A 23,624-nucleotide genomic window follows, 5' to 3' on the forward strand; every position below is an offset into this window, starting at 1 on the left:
TGCTTTGTGCACTGGTACACAGTCATGTTGGAACAGGAAGGGGCCAGTTCCAAACTGTTCCCACAAAGTTGGGAGCATGGAATTGTCCAAAATGTCTTGGTATGCTGAAGCATTCAGAGTTCCTTTCACTGGAACTAAGGGGCCAAGCCCAGCTCCTGAAAAACAACCCCACACCATAATCCCCCCTCCACCAAACTTTACACTTGGCACAATGCAGTCAGACAAGTACCGTTCTCCTGGCAACCGCCAAACCCAGACTCGTCCATCAGATTGCCAGATGGAGAAGCGCGATTCGTCACTCCAGAGAACACGTCTCCACTCCTCTAGAGTCCAGTGGCGGCGTGCTTTACACCACTGCATCCGACGCTTTGCATTGCGCTTGGTGATGTATGGCTTGGATGCAGCTGCTCGGCCATGGAAACCCATTCCATGAAGCTCTCTGCACACTGTTCTTGAGCTAATCTGAAGGCCACATGAAGTTTGGAGGTCTGTAGCGATTGACTCTGCAGAAAGTTGGCGACCTCTTCGCACTATGGGCCTCAGCATCCGCTGACCCCGCTCCGTCAGTTTACGTGGCCTACCACTTCGTGGCTGAGTTGCTGTCGTTCCCAAACACTTCCACGTTCTTATAATACAGCTGACAGTTGACTGTGGAATATTTAGGAGCGAGGAAATTTCACGACTGGATTTGTTGCACAGGTGGCATCCTATCACAGTTCCACGCTGGAATTCACTGAGCTCCTGAGAGCGACCCATTCTTTCACAAATGTTTGTAAAAACAGTCTGCATGCCTAGGTGCTTGATTTTATACACCTGTGGCCATGGAAGTGATTGGAACACCTGATTCTGATTATTTGGATGGGTGAGCGAATACTTTTGGCAATATAGTGTGTATATATATATACATATACATTATGTGTGCGTGTGTGTGTATATACAGTGCCTTGCAAAAGTATTCACCCCCCTTGGCATTTTTCATGTTTTGTTGCCTCACAACCTGGAAATAAAATGGATTGTTTGAAAGTTTGCATCATTTCATTTACAGAACATGCCTACAACTTTGAAAATGTGATTTTTTTTATTGTGAAGCAAACAACAAATAGGACAAAATAAAAGAAAACTTTGCATCAAAGTCAAAGAGGCTTTATTGTCACTTCAACCATATATAGCTCATGAAAAAAAACAAAGTACAGGTGACGCAGACAACCATAGAACTAAACATAGAGCTGAGCTTTAGAAACTAAACATACATATATATATGTGTGTGTGTGTGTGTATTCCTATATTTACATCTTCTCTGTACAACGGTGGACCTAACAACCAAATACACCAAATTAACCTGATCAACTGTCTCCTCATTATTTGTGCTCTGACCGGCACTCAGGGGGGTTCACTCATCCACCAGACAAGACATTACAGTCCTTATCCTCTACAACACTAAGAGTGAGAAAGTCTATAACACTTGACATTTAACAGCTCACATTTCAAACATCAATTAAACAACTTTTACACATTCAGCATTGTTACTCAATTAATGAACGTTTTGTCTTTCTCCTGTCTCAGTCTATTTAGGGTTTGGTTTGCAAAGGCGACCAGCTCTGGTCACATATGGAGTGTTAGAAAGAGTTTTTGTGGAATGTTTAGTAAATGGTTTCTTCTTGGTTCCTTGTGAGGTGCATTGTTCTCCGACTTCATCTGGAGTAGGGTGCTTGTGTTTGGACTCAGCAGAGGGGTCTGGACAAAGGGAAGTGATATCTCACTTTGCTTGAACTGTTGTGGTGGGGTTTCTGAGATGGTAAGGATATGTTTTTGGTTTCGTCTGTATTCTTTTCCTTCTGACTGTATGAGGTATGACCTTGGTTCTTCACAGAGTTGTTTAACAAGTCCAATTCAATTATGGCCTTTGGAAGTTGCGAGTCTCACTACTTCACCATGCAAGAGTCGTCAGAGTGCTTTACTGGATTTGTCATAGTATGTCTTTTGACATTGCCACTTCTTTGAGAGTTGATCTTTGACAGCGATGTTGTTTTTTGAGGCTGGCACAAGAACAGACTTGCTATTTGGTAGAGTCGTTCGAGTCTGTCTGGACATTAATCTCTCTGCAGGAGAACCCAGAGTATGGTCATGTGGAATGTTTCTGATGTTGAGCAAGTTTTGAAACACATCCGATCCATCTCTTTTGGATTTCTCCATTAGCTGTTTTGCACTTCGTACTGCCCTCTCGGGTAGCCCATTGGCTTGTGGATATTCTGGGCTACTGGTGATGTGTGTGAAATCCCAAGCTGCAGTGAATTCTTTGAACCGTTGACTTGTAATTGGGTGTCGTTGTCTGAAAGGACTTTGTGCGCACTCCCATGAACAGAAAAGTGCCTTTTGAGTTTTGTGATCACTGTGCTGGAGGACAGGACATGAAGTAAATCAATTTTGAACCATCCCGAATATGAGTCAACTAGCATGAGGTAGTGTTAACCATTCCACTTGAAGATGTCTGTGGCCACTGTTGACCATGAGAGATCTGGGATGTGGTGTAAGTGAAGAGGCTCTTTTTGTTGGTGGGACTTCAGACTGTTACAGATAGAGCATGACAGTACCTTATTTTCAATGTCTTTGGTAAGAGAAGGCCAGAACACAATGTCTCTTGCTCGGTGCTTGGTTGCCTCAAGGCCTGGATGGCCTCTGTGAATGATTGTGATATATTTGCTGTGTAGGGATTCAGGAACAGCTATTCTCTGTCCTTGAATGATTGTGTCTTCATTGTCCCTAAAGAGAAAATACTCACGAATTTCTACAGGTAGCTTCGACTGGCCAGATGGCCATCCTGAGTTGAGAATACTGCAAAGGCGTTGAAGAACCGGGTCCTGTGCAGTATGAGTTTGCAGCTCTTTCAGTCTGGAAGATGAGATGTGCTGGACTGACATGACTTCAAAGTCAGCTGGATCATAGAGTTCGTTTGGACAGGCTCTAGGGGAATGTGACAGTGTGTCGGCAAGGTACATCTGTTTCCCTTTCTTGTATGTGATTGTGAAGTTGTATTTCTGTAATCTTAGCATCATGCGTTGCAGTCTTGCTGGAGCTGTGTAGATGGGCTTGTTGAGGATAGCTACTAGTGGCTGGTGGTCTGTTTCGATGTGAATTTGTTTGCCATATATGTAATAGTTGAATTTGGTGCATTCAAATACCACTGCAAGAAGTTCTTTTTCGATATGTGCATAATGCACTTCTTTCTGAGTCAGTGTCCTAAGGCGTATGCGACTGGAGCACCTTCCTGAAGACATGCAGCTCCAAGGCCGAACTGGGAAGCATTGCAGGTGAGTGTGATAGGTTTTTGGACATCCTAGTATTTCAGGGTAGGTGGACTGGAAATCTTCTGCTTTAGATCGTCAAAAGCATCCTGATGTTGATTAAACCAGCACCATTCTGTGTTTTTGCAGGTCAACTCATGCAGGGGTGCGGACAGCTCACTGAGGTTCGGTATGAATTTTCCTAAGTAATTAATCATACAGGAAGCGTTGCAGTGCAGTAACATTTTCTGGTGGCTATATTTCTGTGATTGCTTTTGTTTTTTCCTGGGTCTGGTCATAGTCCCTTACTTGTGAAAATGTGACCCACATAGCTCACCTCACTTAGACAGAATTTACATTTTTGAGGATTCAGTCTCAAGTTCACTTTGTGGGCACCAACTCTTCTTAGATTTGCATCATGTTCCTCTTTGCCGTTTCCACCCACAATGATGTCATCCACTATGACTGCACCCAGGTGGCCAGAATAGATCTGTTCAAGATCTGGCTGAGTAAATGCCGAAGGGCATCCGAAGGAATCTGAATCTTCCAAATGGCATACTGAACATTGTCAGTAGAGAAGACTTGTGGTCCAGTGAGATCTGCCAAAAGGAGCTCTTGGCATCTAGCACCGAGAATACTGTGGAATTTGGCATTTGCACTGCCACCTCTTCGACTGTGCGCATGGGGTGATGTGGACGTTTTAGGAACTTAATCAGGTCTCTGGGATCAATACACAGTCTTATTTCATTTGAGTTTTCTTGTGAGTGGCCACCATGGATGATACCCAGTCGGTCGGTTCAGATACAGGAGTGAGAACACCTATAGCGACCATCCTTTCTAGCTCTGCTTTCACCTTGTGTTGCATTGCCACAGGAATTCTAAGTGCTGGATGAATGACAGGTTGAGGTGCTTTGTAAAGTTTCATGCAGTATGTCACGGGAAGTCTCCCTATTTCCTCTTGGAAAAGATCTGCATACTCTGTGCTGATCTGCTGAGCAAAACTTAATGTTTCTTTTAGACTGACCTGGTGTACTGCTTTATTGAGAAATGAGGGCCACCGAAGACAGTCAGAGAGCCCAAGCAATGGCTGTACATCCCTTTGGACCACATAGAACTGTAGAGTGTAGATCTGACCATTAAGATGGCACGGTAACACAGTGGATCCAGCCGTTTGAATCTCCTCTCCACCATAAGCATCAGGCTTTACATGGCTTGGCCCATGAAGATTCTTGTCTTTCTTTACTTGTACAAATGTCTGCAAGGACATGATGTTGCATGAGGCTCCTGTGTCAACCTTCAGTTCAGTTGTTTTCCCATTGATTTGAACTGTGCAAGATGTTGCAGTTTTCTTTGGCTGTTTTGAGTCAAATTTGGTCACAATTAACAGACTTTTTTAGATTTCTTGTGCGATGAACCTTAGTTGATTTGCAGCATGTTTGGAAGTGGTTCTGTTTGTTGCACCTGTGACATTGCTGGCCATATGCAGGACATCTCTCCCTTTTGGCTTCATGGTTGCTTCCACAATTGCTACAATTATGAATTTGCTGTTGGGCAAACTTGACTAGCCTGGGTTTGGGAGTACTAAATGGCTTCCTTTTTACCATTTGTTGAACACTATTTGCCAAGTTGTGTTTTGGTCCAGCTAGTGTTTTAGTGTGCTGAACTGTTAGTTCGTGTATCTGACATATTTCAATAGCCTTTGCTAATGTCAACTCATTGTCACACAACAGGAGTTTCCTCATTCCATTAATAAGTCCCACACACAAGTCGATCCCTTATCAGTTCTTCTTGTAAGTCTCCAAACATGCAACTCTGTGCCTTGTTTCATAAGTCACTCACATATGCCTCAATTGTCTCACCTGGCTTTTGGTTTCTTGAATTAAATTTGTGTGTAAACTTGCGTTTTAAACACTCCGGGTCTTCGCATGATTCAGCCTGTGTAATTATTCGTCGGCCCTCACCCTGACCTGTATACACTGCGGGTGCATAAACGAACGTTTGTTCATGTTCAGTGTCTTCAGAGCCGGCCAGGTTATGCAGTATGAAGTGTGAGGCTCTTTCTCTGAGTCTGCCGTGGCATTAAATATATCAAATTCCTGTTCAAAAACATACCAATTTTTGGCGATATTGCCATCAAAGACAAGCGGATCGGGTCTGCAGAAACCCTTCAGCCATTATTTATCATGCGACGATCTCTGACTGCTTACTGTGTGGATGTACAATAGAAGAGTTTCCTTCTCTTTCGCCATCGTCACTTTTCTGTATATCCCACTTCTGACACCATGTTGGATGACGAGCCGTAAGACAAGGGAACAGTTTAACAAGTGTATCTTTACTTGAGATGCAGGAGTTAGTTCTCATACATGAAACTTCTCCACAATAACACTATTGACCATGCGTAGAGGCGAGCCTAGGAACCGAGAATTTAAAGCAACAGAACACTTATGTTCTACAGCATGGCTTTATGTCTTTTCTATACATACCTTCTGGTGAGGAGCAGGTCTGTTGCCAGCTGCAGAGGGCCACACACCTGTGATGGAAAACTGCCATGGCCTTATGAGATTTTTGAGGCTTCAGTAGTAGAAAATCTGTTGAAAATAAACAAATTCTACAGTTATTCTTTTAAAATGCCCTAGGTTTCATTCACAGTTTCCATTTTTACCAGCTTAGGCAGTGTGAAATGTAAATTCAACATGTGGAATTGAATAATAATAATTAAACCATAATATGCAATAATTAAATAACAACATGCAATTTCATACAATTTCCAGCCCTCTTAAATTGTAAATTGTACATAATAATGCACATTATAATAATAGTACACTATAATGTATTTATAATGCAAATCAACACATGATAAACATCGAGGCATGGCTTTATACAAAAACAGCTCTTTCCTGTCCTGGTATAACATTCCAGAACCTACTAAAATAAAGGTTAATCAAAACACACAATTATAATAGTCCAAAAGTTATTAAAATACACAGGCAAATATGCCATATAAGAAAACACATGCTGCAAACAGCATAGATAAGCGAACACACTTAACTTAAATGACACTGCTCTTGGTGCACACCATTTGATTGGCCAATCCCATATCTTTCCTTGGGTGGGCCCATCGTCGTGAACGAATGCAATTGGCGGAGAAAGATGGAAACACGACAGATTCGATTGGCTCACTATGGGTGCAGCCATCTGTTTTTCGCACAGAGATTGGGGAGGAAAGATAGAGAAAGATGAAATGGGCCAATGTGATTTGCTGAGAAAGATGTGCAGGGTGAGCTGTGATTGGGTGGCTGAACCAGGCCATCGTTAACACAGAATATGTACATGAAAAAATAGTTTCCTGAAGTCTGTGTGGGAAACAAATTTTCTTGTGTTCTCGCAGAGTAAGGCTCACTAACCTGTTCGGGAAAGGTCGTAAACATTCTTTCTCGCAACCAAATGGGTCGCAAATCTTAGTGGGTAAACATAGTCTCTAATAGGGGGTAGGGGAAATGGGGGGGCTGCTTTAACACCACCTGAAGGACAGCCACCAAAGTCTGTATAAATACCAGAGGTTTCTTGTCTGTCTGTGGAGATCTTGATGACCACAGCACTTCTGAGAGTGTTCTAATCTTCAATAAAAGATTCCTGCAACATACTTCCAAGTCTCCGTGATCGCTCTTCTACTGGTCTTCGGTTAATTTACAACAGTTGGTGCCGTGACCCGGATAGAAGTTGACAGAAGAATCAGATGCCAGAATTCACATCAGTTGGTGCAAGGAACCTGAAAGAGCTAACTGATCCAGAGCTGAGCCTACACCAGTGACGCTGTTTGTTCCAGACTGATCACCTGAAACAAGTCCACACTGAACTTCTGCAACTCAACTCTCAGATTTGGTGAGTGTCACTCTATTAAACAAACCTAAAGACTAGGATTTGAGTAAACGAGTTATCCTCTGATAAAGTCAGGGAAGTGTTAAACACAGCTGTGGGGTGTTTTAACAATTGGTTATCCTCTGTAAATCAGGGAAGCCTCTGTACATATTCTGTTACAGGGAAGGTTAACTACCGTCGTGTGTTAACAAATTGTTTATCCTCTGTAAATCAGGGAAGCCTCTGTACATACTTTGTTACAGTTAATGTTAATTACCGTTGGGTGTTAACAAATTGTTTATCCTCTGTAAACCAGGGAAGCCTCTGTACATATTCTGTTACAGGGAAGGTTAACTACCGTCGTGTGTTAACAAATTGTTCATCCTCTGTAAATCAGGGAAGCCTCTGTACATACTTTGTTACAGGGAAGGTTAATTACCGTTGGGTGTTAACAAATTGTTTAGCCTCTCTTTATTAGGGAAGAAGTTGGTTTATTTTATTTTATTTTGTTTGTTCTTGTTGTTGTTGTTTTATTAGGGAAAAGTAATAAAACAGCAGAAATATAACTAGATAGTTTCTAAAGTAACTGAAACTGTAGTGAGCCCGACGCACCGCGGCTCTGTGAAGTTTAAAACCCGAAGTAGTGTGGTTTTGTCCAACGAACTGTGACAGTGTTTTAAACTTAAGTTTAAGCCCGAAGTACTGTGGCTAAGTTGACTGTTTTAAAATATAACACAAAAACCCAACATACTGTGACGGTGTTACTTTTAAACTGTTTGTGAGTGTTGTTTGTGAGCTGTGAGTGTTATTGTAGTTGGACTTGAGGCCCGACGGAGTGTGGCTGTGTCTGAAACAGTGAGACTTTCAAGTTCAAAAGCCGACGTATTGTGGTGGTTTATTCATTTTGAGTCCGAAGTACTGGAGATGTGAATAAATAGACTAACGGGTATCTTAAAGTAACTAGATAACGTGTAGTCACTAAAGTTGTTCATACTAAATTCATTAATTCAGTAAGATTGTGAAAATGGAAGAGCTGATTGTTAAATACATCGCTAAGCATGGCTCTCAGGGAATGTTCGATGGAATCGAGAACATAGTTGATCAGCCTTATGAATGGGCTCTTGCCAAATTTGAAAATGACCCCAATATGCCTAAGAATAAAAAAGGAAAAATTGCCAATGCGCTTCAAGCAGTTCTGGGTGCATACAAAGTAACTAAGAAGACTCTAGATGTGTTAAAGGCTGAAAATGAGCAACTTCAATCTAGACTGGGTGATGGGCTAATTTGTAAAAGAAATTTCCAGTCTAGTGAAACAATCTGGAAAGATGAAAAGGCCAACATGAAGAATGAGATTGCATTTCTTAGAATTAACAACAGCATGCTAAAGTCATCTGTGGAAACACTGTCCAAGGAATTGGAAGAATCAAAGATTGCTTGTCAATTTCTGATAAAAATGGCACATTGTGTAACCAGGTTCCAGAAATGAGAGATTTGTGTAAAGAAAGCAATGAAAATTTAAAAAGAAATTCTCAGCCAGTCCTTGGTCAGTACTCTGATGGAACAGTTGATTTACCCATGGCACCAATTCGCTGTACTGCAGCTGTGTGCACTGGTGAAGGAAGGGAGAAACCTTTGCCCTTAGCACCAATGGCAGAAGGTGTTAAAAAGCTCCATAGGAATAGAGACCGCAAGGTTTTCTGTAGAAAGGAGGACCAAGATACTGGAGATAAAAAGGAAAGACCACCCCCTTGTAACCCTGATAACCTCCTAGTGTGTTATTCGTGTGGCAAGGAAGGACATATTTCCAGAAATTGCAGATTTTCTCTTAAGAAAGAAAAGAGAACAGGCCCAAAAATTGATCAGTTACAGGTCACTGTAAACAGATTGAGTGAGGAGCTCAAAAATCTGTGTAACTCTTTGCCTGCTATTTATCGCCAAGCCACTCAGCAAATTTGGAATAGTCAGAAAAACAAGATGTCTTTTGTTCAGAAAGTGCACCATCACAAATTTGAAACTAGAGATGAGTTAATGGTAAAGAACTACCAACCTGAGGGCCCATGGGCTGCTAACTGGGTGCGACCATGCAGAGATTCAGTTTATAAGCTCTGCCATAAAACTAAATACCAACAACCTGTTAAGAGATGGTCCCACAATGATCAGTTAAAAACCATAAAAATTTGAAGCCAATCATACTGGGCCATGTAAATAGTTAAGTGTATATTGTAAGTCTTTGTAATGTTTTCTGTCTTATGTGTAGGAAAAAGGGGCATAAATTCATTAGGAGAAATCGGCAGCATAATCACATGCCTAGTCAGCCTGCTTATAACCCTAGTGTTGTCCCCACACTTTCCACTGAACGTCTAGGACAACTTGCTCAGGTACTTCTGAGAGCACAGCAGGGGCAGGCAGAGCAGGAAAAAACTAATTGTTTACCTTTCCCTGGTTATGTACGATAATGATAAAAGCTGGATATAGTTGCACAGGGTATGGGTCCATGTCTTAGAACAGTACAGGCAGTTCACCTAGCCTTACTAGCCTGTTCAGGTATTGTGTTGGGACAGGCTTTAACTGTAAGATGCCCACATGCAGTATCTGCCTTAACGAGTCAAGCTAAAATCACATCTTTCACCTTCTCACATAATATAATTTTGCAACGTGCCCCAGTCACTAATCCATCCTCTTGTATGATGTTCGCAAGGACTGATGTTTCTGAAGAGAATGAGAATGAGGTGACTCATGATTGTGTTATGCTTACACACTCATCTCCGAGTATAATTGCAGAGACACCCTTAAAGAATGCAGATTTTGAATTGTTTGTTGATGGTTCTGCACAAGTCATTAAAGGAAACAGACAGGCAGTATATGCTGTTGCCACCTTGACTGAAGTAGTAGCTTCAGGCCGGTTGCCAGATCACTTTTCTGCACAAGCTGCAGAATTGATAGCATTGACCAGAGCATGTATGTTAGCATCAGGCTCAACAGCAAATGTTTATACTGACTCTAGATTTGCTTTTGGAGTGGTTCATGATTTTGGAATTATATGGCTAAGTCGTCAGTTCCTCACATCTTCTGGGACACCTATAAAGCATGCTGACTTAGTCAAAGACCTACTGTTTGCTATGACACTTCCTAAACATCTAGCTGTATTAAAAGTGAAAGCACATGCTACCCTTAACTCTGAAGAAGCAAAGGGCAATGCTCTTGCAGACACAGCTGCAAAACAAGCCTGTTTAGGTGTGCTGGCAAGAAAGCTCAAAGTGTTGTTGTGCCCCCAGATTCATTCAGTGATCTGTAGAATGTAGATGTTCCACTTTATGAAGCTTGGACATGGCTAGACAAGGGGGCTAAAGTTGATTCATCAAGCTGTTGGGTCAAAGGGGGAAGATATGTCGCACCTGAGTCTTTGTTACCCTATCTGGCCCAACAGCTACACAACTTAGGAAACATTAATCCAACAGCAATGGTTCACCGATTTTCTAATCAGTGGTGGAACCCAGCTATCAGAGCAGTAGCGACAGAGACAGCAAAAAGATGTGTTGCATGTCAGCAGAATAATGATGTCCCAGCAACAGTCACACCAGCAGCACACACTCCAGCCCCACCAGGGCCTTTTCAGCAACTGCAGGTTGACTACATATCATTACCACGATGCAGAGGAAAAACTGAGGTCTTGATAGTGGTAGACAAATTCTCCAGATGGGTAGAAGCCTATCCCACCGGTCGAGCCACTGCCACAAATACAGCTAAATGCCTTGTCATTGACTTTATCCCCAGATGGGGTCTGCCTGACACTATTGACTCTGATCAAGGTACACACTTCACAGGTGAAGTAGTTAAAGAGGTGGCAAGGATGCTCAAGGTTAAGTGGAATTTGCATTGTCCATATAGACCACAAGCCTCAGGCCAAGTTGAAAGAGCTAATAGGACAATAAAGACCAGACTGAGTAAAATGCATCAAGAAGGAATACCCTGGGTTGAAGCTCTTCCTGCAGTACTCTGCAGCATCAGAGCATCCCCCAACTGGTCTGTTGGGCTTAGCCCTCATGAAATAATAACAGGGCGTCTTATCAGAGACCTTATCAGAGGGAATCTGCAGCCACTGAAGACATCTGACACTTTAGCACACCGAAAGTTGAAAAATCTGCCACATAGAGTTTAAAGTGTGCTTGGACTACATCATATCTATGAACCTTCATAATATGATAATGGAAAATTCCTCATGGTTTGGAGGTTCTTTTTGGTCAATCATGGTCATGGATTAAAGAAACCACTGTTTTTGTCAGTTACCTTCTATTAATTTTACTTTTAGGCTATGTATGCTGTCAAGTATTCATATGTTGCATACGACTGACAGCTAAACCACATTATAGAAATGCGTCAACTGTTAAAGTTAAAACATACTACCCCTGAAAATTTATTACAGTTATGAGAGTTTATAAGGGAACTCTCAAAGGGGGAATTGTGGGAAACAAATTTTCTTGTGTTCTCGCAGAGTAAGGCTCACTAACCTGTTCGGGAAAGGTCGTAAACATTCTTTCTCGCAACCAAATGGGTCGCAAATCTTAGTGGGTAAACATAGTCTCTAATAGGGGGTAGGGGAAATGGGGGGGCTGCTTTAACACCACCTGAAGGACAGCCACCAAAGTCTGTATAAATACCAGAGGTTTCTTGTCTGTCTGTGGAGATCTTGATGACCACAGCACTTCTGAGTGTGTTCTAATCTTCAATAAAAGATTCCTGCAACATACTTCCAAGTCTCCGTGATCGCTCTTCCACTGGTCTTCGGTTAATTTACAACATCTGACTAATATTTTTGTGCCTTGGTTTCATTGTAAATTAATTTATTTACTTATTCACTTAGTAATTTATCATAAGCAGTTGTTGACAGTAAAAGCTATGCTAACCAAATGTAATGCATTATGTGTTTGTACAGTGAAATGCTGGCAACCAGCTTCTGGTAATTTACCATAAATTTGAACTTTAAAACAACATACCATAATGTAATATATGGTTCTATTGTGTTTTTATCTGGTTTACAGTATATTTGTTATTTCAAAGTAGTTTACCGTGAACAGGTTTTACATTCTGTCTGTTTTTTGTTTTTGTTTTTTACAGTATCTTGTTGTAAACAAACAACAGTGCTCTACTGTGAAATTTACGGTTGCTAATAAAGCATTTCGTAAAGTGGTGAACAGGGTCACTGTACAATTAACCTTGAACTTCCTGCAACCACAGCTGCCGGTATTTTCCCGTAAAATACACAATACAATTTCAGGTGCTGAAAATGCGATTCCACAAGTTTCAAGGCACAACGAGAAGAGGAAAGGATTTTTTCTGACAAAGCATATGTGCTGAACGGGGATGTTTTCAATGACCTTTTGCACATCTTTGGGGTGAACCATGAAATGAAATATGATTGTTTACATTAAAATGCAAAATTTCACAACAAAGATATTAGAGATGAAGTTCATTCATAAATCTCTTAACAAATTTATTTTTCATCTAATAGGATTGTTTCCAACACTGAAAAAAGAGAAGAGGGGGTGTTGTTCACTTTATTACTATGCACTTCATATTCTCTACACAATTCACTTATATTTCTTCTCTGAACATCAGTCATATAAAAATCCTTAGATCAAAATGTATGTAAAATGAATAAGTGTCAGTCATGTGTCAACTTAAGGATGAAAATTAGAACTTGACTAATGTGACCATTCTCTGTAAACATAATTGTTATTTGAATGTCAAAGTCCCAATTTTATTTGGTTACATATAGCTACAGTTAATACCAGAATGTTTATTTTAGCTTCAACCGTTTACATTGGTTGAACAAGTTTGGCATGATCTCGGATAGAAAAAATTATTTAAGAGTTTAAGAGTTATTAACGTTAATTAAAACCGTATAAATGGCACATAGCTAGCGCATACAGTATTCAGATGCATTTGCGGTGCACCTAACATGCCTAAATTTGACTTGATGTATGTCATTATAATGCTAAAAAGTGATTTTTATTTATTTTTAATTTTTTTTATATTTAGTGTTCCTGTTATTGAACATTGACCTCCACTTTGCTTTTAGTGATTTCAAAAATGCTGATTTCATGCATTAGTTGGTATATTTGAAACATGTTTAAATTCGAATTTATGTGTTATGTGTCTTGAATTAAGGAGTGATAACCCAAATTAGTTTATTTAGTTTGAGACCAGTATACCTAAATGAATATTAATTGGTTCCTGATTGCATTTAAATGATAATAGAGAATGCTGGTGCAGGAATGTTTATTTAAAGAGAAGTTCACTCAGAACAAAAATTTACAAATAATTTACTTACCACTTTGTCATCCAAGATGTTCATGTCTTTCTTTCTTTAATCGTAAAGAAATTATGTTTTTTTGAGGAAAACATTTCAGGATTTTTTAGCATATAGTGGACTTCAATGGTACCAATGGACTTCAATGGTTCAAAACGTTAATTTGAAGTTTTTTGTTTACCTTACTGATGTAGATGTTATAATCCTTACTATTTAGTCTTATTTACTCAATTTAGTTACTGTAATATGATTTGTTTGAGTGCCATTTTGTTCAGAAAACTTTTAGGCTATTGGGTCAGTTTCCATTCTACTGTCAATCATTTTAGCTTGTACTTAGAAGTTCCTGACCTTTAAGAACCTTCATAAGATAATCCAAACACAAAAGCTAAATTAATAAAAATCGATATGAAATATGAATGAGTGATAAGAATATGTTATTTGTTTTAAAGGATGTTAAATATGTTTAAAACAAACATTTTTTAAAAATGAATTACGCATAATTTAATTAAGACCGCAACCATGTACTGAACATTGGGTATGTAGAGACCTCTCTCTCAGGTCTTTTGAGATTCCTGACTTTACTGTTGACATCCACTACAGACTGCGACAAGAAGGCCTACTTCATATGAAGGATGGAACTTGTCTCACTGTTTCTAGAGACATAAAACATGAGATACTGGAAAAGTTGGCAAAGTGCATGTACTCATATCCTACTAATGAAGATTTTGCTGAAGTTGCCACAGCTCTTATCAGCAAGCATCCATGTCCTCGAGAGCAAGGATCCTCAACAGGGTGTGGAGTCCCAATTTTAAGGTGGGCAGTTACCGGTCAAAACTCCATGGATGCCTTGATGTCACAGTTAATGGAGGAAAAAGGGGCAAGTACTCTCCTGAAGGACAGCCTCCAAAACAGAACATTAAAAAACCACGAAAAGAAAAAAAAGAAATTACCTTCCTGATTTCCCTTATGGAAAGGATAAAATATCTCTTGAAAAAGGTAAGGAACTGCTTGTTGAAGAAATGCAAAAAAGATTGCCAAACAAGACCTTACTTGCCCAAGTGATGGACCAAACATTTCCCTTACAAAGAAAAATAGTGGAAATGGAGCCATTGATCAAAACAATGTTGGAACGCTGGCCAGCACTTTTTACTGAGCGTGAGGTAAGACATCTTATTGTGATTGGTTATTTGCATTTGTTTCATTGGTTAAATAATTTTGTGTTTTGTAGATTTTTTTGTATTTTGGGTTTTTCAGTATTTACTAGGATTGCCTGCAAGAACCTTCAGTGTCAATTTTTTGGTGAACTTGCCAGACACACACCCCATCTAATGATGATTTTCCAGCCTAAAACTGGAACCTTGGGTCAGACCTTATCAAAATAGCAAGTTGAGTCAAGAAGAAACACCAGTCAAACATCAGATCAGGTATGTTTGTTCATGTGTGAATGTAGCTTAATTTCTTACTGCTACTGTGTCTTAAACAGTACACTTAAGACTCATGTCATCCCAGATGTATATGTCTTCAGATAAACACATACAAAGATTTTAAAGAAAATAATTTCTACAAATTCATATAATGCCATTGAATGGCTGACAGTCATTTGACGCATTAAAAAACATAAACTGCAATTTATTTTACCCATGTTAATCAGCCATTGTCTCAAGTGAAGCAATAGGTGTGTGGAAAAAAAAAAAACTAATATTTGGAATTTTATTTTTAAATCCAAATCAATGGTTCCAGTGTTATTAGGTTATTAATGTTATTAGGACGATCACCAAGGGCACATTGTGACATAAGAAAATGTGAAACTTGTGCAAGAATTGACGATCTTCCATGCTTCAAACATTACTTCTCATACTAACCCACTCACCTAACTCTAACTCCACAATGCACTTACATCATGGGGTCACAACATCCATTGCATGCATGATCACTCATGTGACAGACTGGAAGCATTGATTTACAGTTTAAACTTTCCAAATATTAGTGTTTCTTGCACACACCTTCACATTTTTTCTTTAGAAGACTATGATTTATCCACTTGGGTCATGAATTGGTGTCATGATCAGCCCATTTTATATATAAACTCACCTGAATTATTTTTTAATAAAAAATCTGAAGAAAGTCATATAATTGGGCATGGCATGAGAGAATAATGAACTATGAATTATCCCTTTAAATTGTTGTACTATTCTTCATGCCTTTATAAATGTTAAAGAAAAACCTATTCATGAAAATAAGATTTAATGTCATATTTTAATTTACGGATAAAAAATACTAAAATGAAATATGGTTCCTTCAAGAAACTACACTGAAGCAAATTACAAACATTAAGGCATTCTTTGCACACTCTGAATAACATGGAATCTCATGTATGCCTCTGTTTTTTTTTTAGAAAACGAAAGTTACAATTCGACAAACTGTGGTTTTTCATGGTATCCCTGTCCTTCTTGGGGACAACCCCTCAGAATTTTTCAAGGTGTGCTTTGTAAGTATAGCTGAAAAAATGATGATTAATATTTTAAATTTTTTTATAAGGTTAATGAATTTTATGTTTTGTGTGACCTGTGCTACAGAAAACGTTATGTACAGCTCTGTCTACACTACCAGTCAAAAGTTTGGACACACCTTTTAATTCAATGTTTATTGTTTAGGGATTTATTTTCTACATTCTAGAACAATACTGGAGATTTCAAAACTATGAAATAACACACATGGACTTAAGTAATCCATATGTAATGACAACAAAAAACAGTCAGTTGTTATTTTAAGACACGAAGGTCAGGTGTTCTGGAATAGTTCTTGCAAGAACGGTATTGACAAGTGCATTTGCATAACCCATCAAGCACCATGATGAAACTGGCTCACATGAAGACCATCCCAGTAAAGCAAGACTAAAACTTGCCTCTGCTGCAGGGGGGAAGTTCATTTAGAGTTACCAGCCTCAGAAATCACCAATTAACAGCACCTCAGATTAGAGCCATTATGAAGGCTTTACAGAGCATAAGTAGCAGACATATCTCAATATCAAGTGTTCAATCGAGATTATTGTGTATTTCGGGCACCTTCAGCATTGTTTTACAATGTAGAAAGAAATAAACATCAGGAAAGACCATGGAATTAGAAGATGTGTCCAAACATTAGATATATTTACTTCCATTTTTTATATTCATATCTTTTCAGGACTCGGACAAAAACAACTTGGAGCACATTCCTCTTGGCATTCTGACAGTCAACAATGAAGACTCTCCTAACTGCTCTTCATTGATCCTTGTACAACCAGTTATTTACCTGAATCAACACATCTCAGATTATTAGGTTGAAATTAACTGACCTGCAGTTCACATGGTCACTACCGAGATGACATGATTCACAACACGATGTCATAGCAAAAAAAACGTTTGGTCAGTTCCACTTTTTGAATGGATTCAGTTGTTTATTCAGTATTCATATTTGTTTAAAAGCCTTAATACATTTCAGTAATAATTTGTATTTTTCATTATTTTCCTTGTTTGACATATGTTATTGGATCACTGTATCCTTGTATTAATGTTATTATTGTGTATCAATCAGCACGATCTGCTTACAAGCATTCAAATGAGGTTTGTAAAATGTTGTACAGTACAGATGTTTAGGCAGCTGAGGTTTTCCATTCTACAGTTCTGTTGACTTTATTTCTGAGATGTCAGGTATTTCTGAGATGCCATTTTGATGCAGGACTTCTTTTCATGTAGATGTTTAGCACACAGTGGCAGTCATCCAGTAACTAGAAATTATAGTTATCTTGTGTGTTAGTTCAGATTTACTCAATTGCTTCACCTATGTCTGCTGTAATCAGCATTTTGAAAAATAAATGTTTTGAAGTGATCTGAATGGAAAGTTGTGATTTTACTAATTGCACTGTATTTGAAACTGTATATAATACTGAATAGGGATATTACTATTATAAATAAATTAATCTGTTATTATTAAGAAATTATAATAATTATTGTTGTATGCTGTAATTTAAGTAAACTTTACTGGTAACATTCCTTAAATCACAGATTCAGTTAAGTTAATAAAACCTAATTGTTAATTCTTAAAACTCTAATTCTTAAGTAAATGTGACTGAGTAGAAGTGAGTAATACTTTTAATATATTAGTAAATGTGACTTAAATGACACTTAATACGATATAGTTAAGATTACTTAATTGAATTAAGGCAAGTTTGCATAATTCAATTAAGTAAATTTAACAAATCGCTTTTTTCATTTACGTACTTTTCTAAACCTAAATCTTTTACAGTGCTGCACTGGGCAGTTCACAAGCTGAACATGAGATTTTGTGAGTTAGCATGTGAGCAACTGAACGGGGAAGGTTTAATTGACTTTTTTCACATCTTTAGTGTGAACTATGATACTAAATATGATGTTTACATTATGATGCAAAATTTCAAATTAAACATGGTAAAGGCTGAACGAGTTTGTCGTTTTTTACCTTTTGGGGCTGAATTACGATATAAAATATTGCATTAAAATGCAAAATTTCATAAAGAATGATGCAGTTTTCTTTGACTTTTTTCACGTTTGGGGTCTACTATGATATGAAATGTGATTGTTTACATTAAAATGCAAAAATTCATAAGGAACATGAAAACAGTGATAAAAAAATATGAACTTTGATATGAAATATGATTTTTTACACTGAAATGCAAATATTGATTAGAAACATGGAAACAGTGATATTTCATCAAAATTCACTTAACAAAGTCAACTTTCATCATTTTTCAACAGGCTTGTTTCCCGTCACAGCGCATTGTGTTCTCTGCATTGTGCTTCTCTGGCGCTGAAAATGCGATTCTATGGGAAGCCAAACACATCAAAAGTGGGATGTAACCGCGCCACCCGAATGAGCGGACCAAATATCTGCGCGGTCCAATGGACAGTCTGGATAGCGCAGAGATGAGGTGGTTTACTTGCGCAGCGCTGCTCGAACCACAAACCTGCGTGACCCACTGGGCAGCGCTGCGCGACTCTGATAAAAATACACCCCGCCCACCATGTCTTATTTTCTGGAGGGGAGGGTGCGTGTAGTCAAGACGGAGGCTTTAGTTCGGAAAAGAATATAGAGTTTATGATTCGCATGCAACACGTACGGCACGCCTACGTGTGTGAGGGTTAAAACATGCATCACTCATCATTTACGTACCAGTGGTGTCGCAACGCTAGTGTCGTAAATATTACATCCTCTTTCTTTTGAACAAAACAAAAACTAAAGAGAACACTAAGCAGGTGCAGCAAGTAAACTTAATGTAATTACACTAGAGCCTTGTGAAGGCTTAATGACTTATATACCTACAGCCAGGGGCGTCGCTAGGGCTATTCATTCGGGGCTCGAGCCCCGGATGTTTTTAATCTAGCCCCGAATGTTTAATCCCGAATTTTCCACAGGAGTGTAGAGGAATTAATGAAATGTTGATCGTTTTATTAGAGCACTGTTGCCGTTTACTGTACACGATTTTGACTAAAATACCGCGAGTGTGCGCTCGAATATGCTGTAGAACTGCTCTCGCGATACTTTAATGTCCTACACCTATCGGTCTGCACAGCGCCGCTTTCACACCACGTGACTTAAATACCTTACAGCCCTTAAACGGGACAGCAATAAAAATGTCAGAAAACACAACAATCTTATTATTCAGATAAAAGTCTAACTTCTAATATTTAATGTTAACACAGTTGATAAAAGTCGGCTAACACATGTATGTTGTGTCAAAAAGGAGGCCCACTGTCTCTGATTCTGAAAACCCCTGACATATAGGACCCTTTAGAATATTATTCCATACCCAAGACGAACAAAAGCCTTAAATTAAATCATCCTAAAGATAGATCTCAATAAAATCTAAACTGTTAAAGTACTAAGACATTACAGTCTGAACCTCATGACTTTCTATTATTCAACTAATGCAGTATTTAAGATAAAATACAGACATGACTTACGTGAGCAATGGACCAGAACAGACTCCATCATTCGGCTGTTCTGTTTATTGATAAAGGAATTCTCAGCACTAGAAATACTAGTATGATAATTGACCGTTTTGCTTACCCTCATCGAGCATTGTGTTTCTCCGACAAGGGTTTCCTGGTGCTGCTCGCCTCCCCTCTTTTTTTTTTAATTATAGCTCTGGTTTCTCTTAAGTCATGCATTAATCTTTCACCTTTTGTTAAAGATTTCTGTGGAGAGGAACATCAATGAATTTGATGTATTTTTATGAGCTTTGCTCTGGCAAAGCTGTGTATGCTTCAACGTTAAATGGGTTGTTTCCAGGAGTTGGGTCTTATTTGCTTATGTGACTTTATGCATGCCGGTATAGGTGTGGCCTGAGGCTGTCCGTTAAGCAGAGGAGATAAAAGTTTATTACTTCTTGGCCTTTTGGCTAAGATCGAGAGTTCTCTGGTCTGGTGCATAGACATCATTTTTCATCGAACTGGCTAGTTTCCTGCCTCGGCGCAGTGTGCTCTCTGCATTGTGCTTCTCTGGCGCTGAAAATGCGATTCCGCAAGTCTCAGCGCTCTACGAGCAAGGGAAAGCGGATTTTCAGGCAATCGCATGTTTGCAGCTGAATGGGGCAGTTTTCTTTGACTTTTTTCACATGATTCGAGTCTACTATGATATGAAATGTGATTGTTTACCTTAAAATGGCAAAATTCATATTAAACACAGGAAAGTCATAAAAAATATGAATTTTGATATGAAATATGATTTTTTTCATCAAAGTGCAAAAATTTGTTATAAATTTGGAAAAAGTGATACTCCATGAAAATTCACTTAACAAAGTCAACTTTCATCATTTTTCATCGAACTGGCTCGTTTCCTGCCTCGGCGCAGTGTGCTCTCTGCATTGTGCTTCTCTGGCGCTGAAAATGCCATTCCGCAAGTCTCAGCGCTCTACGAGCAAGGGAAAGCGGTTTTTCAGAGAATAAACGCATGTTTGCAGCTGAATGGGGCAATTTTCTTTGACTGTTTTCACATGTTTGGAGTCAACTATGATATGAAATGTGATTAATTACATTAAAATGCCAAAATTCATAAGAAACATAGGAAAGTGATAAAAAAAAATGAATTTTATTACTTTTATTCTTCTCAAGGCCAGACCAAGTATTGTAACATGAACGCAGACCACGGTCAATAAGACAGACCAGTGAACACAACAGATCCTAGCGAAAAAGCCTGAGAAGCGATCCTACACAAACCCCATTCCATCTAGACCCAACTCCTGGAAACTACCCATTTACCATTGAAGCATACACAACTTTGCCAGAGCAAAACTCACAACAATACATTAGTCATTGATGTTCCTCTCCACGGAAATCTTTAGTAATAGGCAAAAGATTTATTTTTTTCTTCAGCTTGTACTCCCTCAGCCTCTTTTTGTCTGTTTACTATTTATTTATATTTGGGGTTTGTCTTTTTGTTGTGTGTGTGTGTGTGTGTTTTTGAGATTGTGTAAGTGTGATGTCTGGTTTGTTTAGTTCCAATTGCTATTATAAGGGTATATGGGTGTTGGTGGGGGGTAGGGAACGATGGGGAAAAGGATTGTCTTTTTTTGGGGACTGATTGGAAATGTGTTGGAAAGGCAAGAAATTCATGCATGAGTGAAGAGAAACCAGAACTATAAAGAAAAAAAGCCGAGCAACACCGGGAAACCCTTGTCGGAGAAACACAATGCTCGATGAGGGTAAGGCCGGCCCCTTTGTTTTTGGTTGAGTGGAAAAAGGATGGGGAAAGGTTGACGAGCAACAACTGACAGTGGTGAGCAGAAACAGGCGAAGATAGGCTAGGGAACAGGGCGGGTTGAATGCAGACATAATTTGATAAGTAAGTAAGTAAGTCAGTAATTTTTTCTCTTTCGTTTTACATCAGAAAATGGTGTACCAAGCCTGGAAGTACTGCAATACCAGGCTGATCGGACGTAACAAGCCCCTTTTCCGGCTCCCAGTGCTAAGAATCTGATTAATATAGAGAACGTATCAGATATTAAACTGATAAGAACCGATTTTTTTTTTCAATCCAAATCCTAACCATATCCATACCTAACCATTCGCCTTCTCAAGGCCAGACTAAGGATTGTAACATGAACCCAGACCAAGGCCAAAAAGCCAGACCAGTGAACACAATAGATCCTAGCTGAAAAGCCTGAGATGCGATCCTGCACAAAATCAATGAGTTTGATGTATTTTTGTGAGCTTTGCTCTGGCGAAGCTATGTATGCTTCAGTGTTAAATGGGTAGTTTCCAATACTTGGGTCTTATTTCATTACGTGACTTTATGCATGCCTGTGTAGTTGTGGCCCGAGGCTTTCCGTTCAGCAGAAGAGATGAAAGTTTATTGCTTCTCGGCCTTTTGGCTAACATCAAGTGTTCTCTGGTCTGGCTTTGGGCTGTGACTGTATTGACATTGCACTTCTTAGTCTGCCTTTGAGATGGCGAGTGTGACGGAAAGGATATAAAAAACAAAAAGAAAAAAAAGGGGCCGGCCTTACCATCATTGAGCATTGTGTTTCTCCGACAAGGGTTTCCTGGCGCTGTTTGCCTTTTTTCTTTATGGTTCTGGTTTCTCTTAAGTTGTGCATAAATCTTTGGATTTTTACTGAAGATTTCCATGGAGAGGGACATCAATAAGTTTGATGTATTTTTATGAGCTTTGCTCTGGTGGAGCTGTGTATGCTACAATGTTAAATGGGTAGTTTCCAGGAATTGGGTCTTGTTTGCTTATGGGACTTTATGCATGCTGGTATAGCTGTGGCCTGAGGCTGTCCTTTAAGTAGAGGAGATAAATGTTTCTTGCTTCTTGGCCTTTTGGCTTAGATCAAGTGTTCTCTGGTCTGGTTTTGGGCTTTGACTGGGTTTGAGAAGGAGAATAGATGCAATTGGGTTTGTGTAGGATCGCTTCTCAGGCGTTTTAGCTAGGACCTATTGTGTTCACTGGTCTAGCTTTTTGGCCTTGGTCTGATTTCACGTGACAATCCTTAGTCTGGCCTAGAGAAGGTAAATGGTTAGGTATGGATATGGGTAGGATTTGGATTGGAACCAAAGAATCTGTTCTTATCAGTTTAATATCTCATACGTCCTCTATATTAAAAAGATTTTTAGAGCCGGGAGCCGGAAAAGGGGCTTGCTACGTCCCCTCCGAGTATTGGCCTGGTATTACAGTACGTCCAGGCTTGGTGGCAAGTTTTCTGATGTAAAATGAGGGAGAATCAATTACTGAATTATTGCTTTACTGACTTACTTATTTACTTACTTACATACCAAATTAAGTCTGCATTCAAACCGCTCTATTCCCTAGCCTATCGTCACCTCCTTCTGCTCACCACTGTCAGTTGTTGCTCGTCAACCTTTACCCACCCATTCTCCACTCAACCAACCCAAGGGGCCGGCCTTACCCTCATCGAGCATTGTGTTTCTCCGACAAGGGTTTCCTGGTGCTGCGCCGGTTTTTTTCTTTATAGCTCTGGTTTCTCTTAAATCATGCATGAATCTTTTGCCTTTTGTTAAAGATTTCGGTGGAGGGAAACATCAATAAGTTTGGTGTATTTTTGTGAGCATTGGTTCGGCAAAGCTGTGTATGCTTCAATGTTAAATGGGTTGTTGCCAGGAGTTGGGTCTTATTTGCTTATGTGACTTTATGCAGGCTGGTACATGTGTGGCCTGAGGCTATCCGTTAAGCAGAAGAGATAAAAGTTTATTGCTTCGTGGCCTTTTGGCTAAGATCAAGTGTTCTCTGGTCTGGTTTTGGGCTTTGGGTTTGAGAAGGAGCATAGACATCATTTTTCATGGAACTGGGTCGTTTCACATGTGTGCAGCTGAATGGAGCAGATTTCTTTGACTTTTTTCACATGTTTGGGGTCGAATATGATATGAAATGTGATTCTTTACTTTAAAATGCCAAAATTCATATTAAACACAGGAAAGTCATAAAAAATATGAATTTTGATATGAAATATGATTTTTTTCATCAAAGAGCAAAAATTCTTATGAAACATTGAAAAAGTGATATTCCATGAAAATTCACTTAACAAAGTCAACTTTCATCATTTTTCATCGAACTGGCTCGTTTCCTGCCTCGGCGCAGTGTGCTCTCTGCATTGTGCTTCTCTGGCGCTGAAAATGCGATTCCGCAAGTCTCAGCGCTCT

At 39.3% G+C, this 23,624-nt stretch overlaps 3 non-coding genes and 2 pseudogenes across 3 annotated transcripts; 4 read left to right on the top strand and 1 right to left on the bottom strand.

Annotated features, from left to right (window-relative positions):
- Window positions 1-19,606: 19,606 nt before the first annotated feature.
- LOC131342963 (U5 spliceosomal RNA) lies at window positions 19,607-19,721 on the top strand. The gene has a single exon (XR_009203090.1). It is a non-coding gene; the product is annotated as a U5 spliceosomal RNA (small nuclear RNA).
- Window positions 19,722-21,352: 1,631 nt separating this feature from the next.
- Window positions 21,353-21,509, bottom strand: LOC131342962 (U2 spliceosomal RNA; annotated as a pseudogene).
- Window positions 21,510-22,032: 523 nt separating this feature from the next.
- On the top strand, window positions 22,033-22,147 carry LOC131342953 (U5 spliceosomal RNA). Its single transcript, XR_009203083.1, has one exon. It is a non-coding gene; the product is annotated as a U5 spliceosomal RNA (small nuclear RNA).
- Window positions 22,148-22,504: 357 nt separating this feature from the next.
- Window positions 22,505-22,665, top strand: LOC131342961 (U2 spliceosomal RNA; annotated as a pseudogene).
- Window positions 22,666-22,936: 271 nt separating this feature from the next.
- Window positions 22,937-23,051, top strand: LOC131342952 (U5 spliceosomal RNA). Its single transcript, XR_009203082.1, has one exon. It is a non-coding gene; the product is annotated as a U5 spliceosomal RNA (small nuclear RNA).
- The last annotated feature ends 573 nt before the right edge of the window (window positions 23,052-23,624 follow it).

This window comes from Hemibagrus wyckioides, linkage group LG21 (genome assembly GCF_019097595.1).
Source record: "Hemibagrus wyckioides isolate EC202008001 linkage group LG21, SWU_Hwy_1.0, whole genome shotgun sequence".
NCBI classification, from domain to species: Eukaryota; Metazoa; Chordata; class Actinopteri; order Siluriformes; family Bagridae; genus Hemibagrus; species Hemibagrus wyckioides.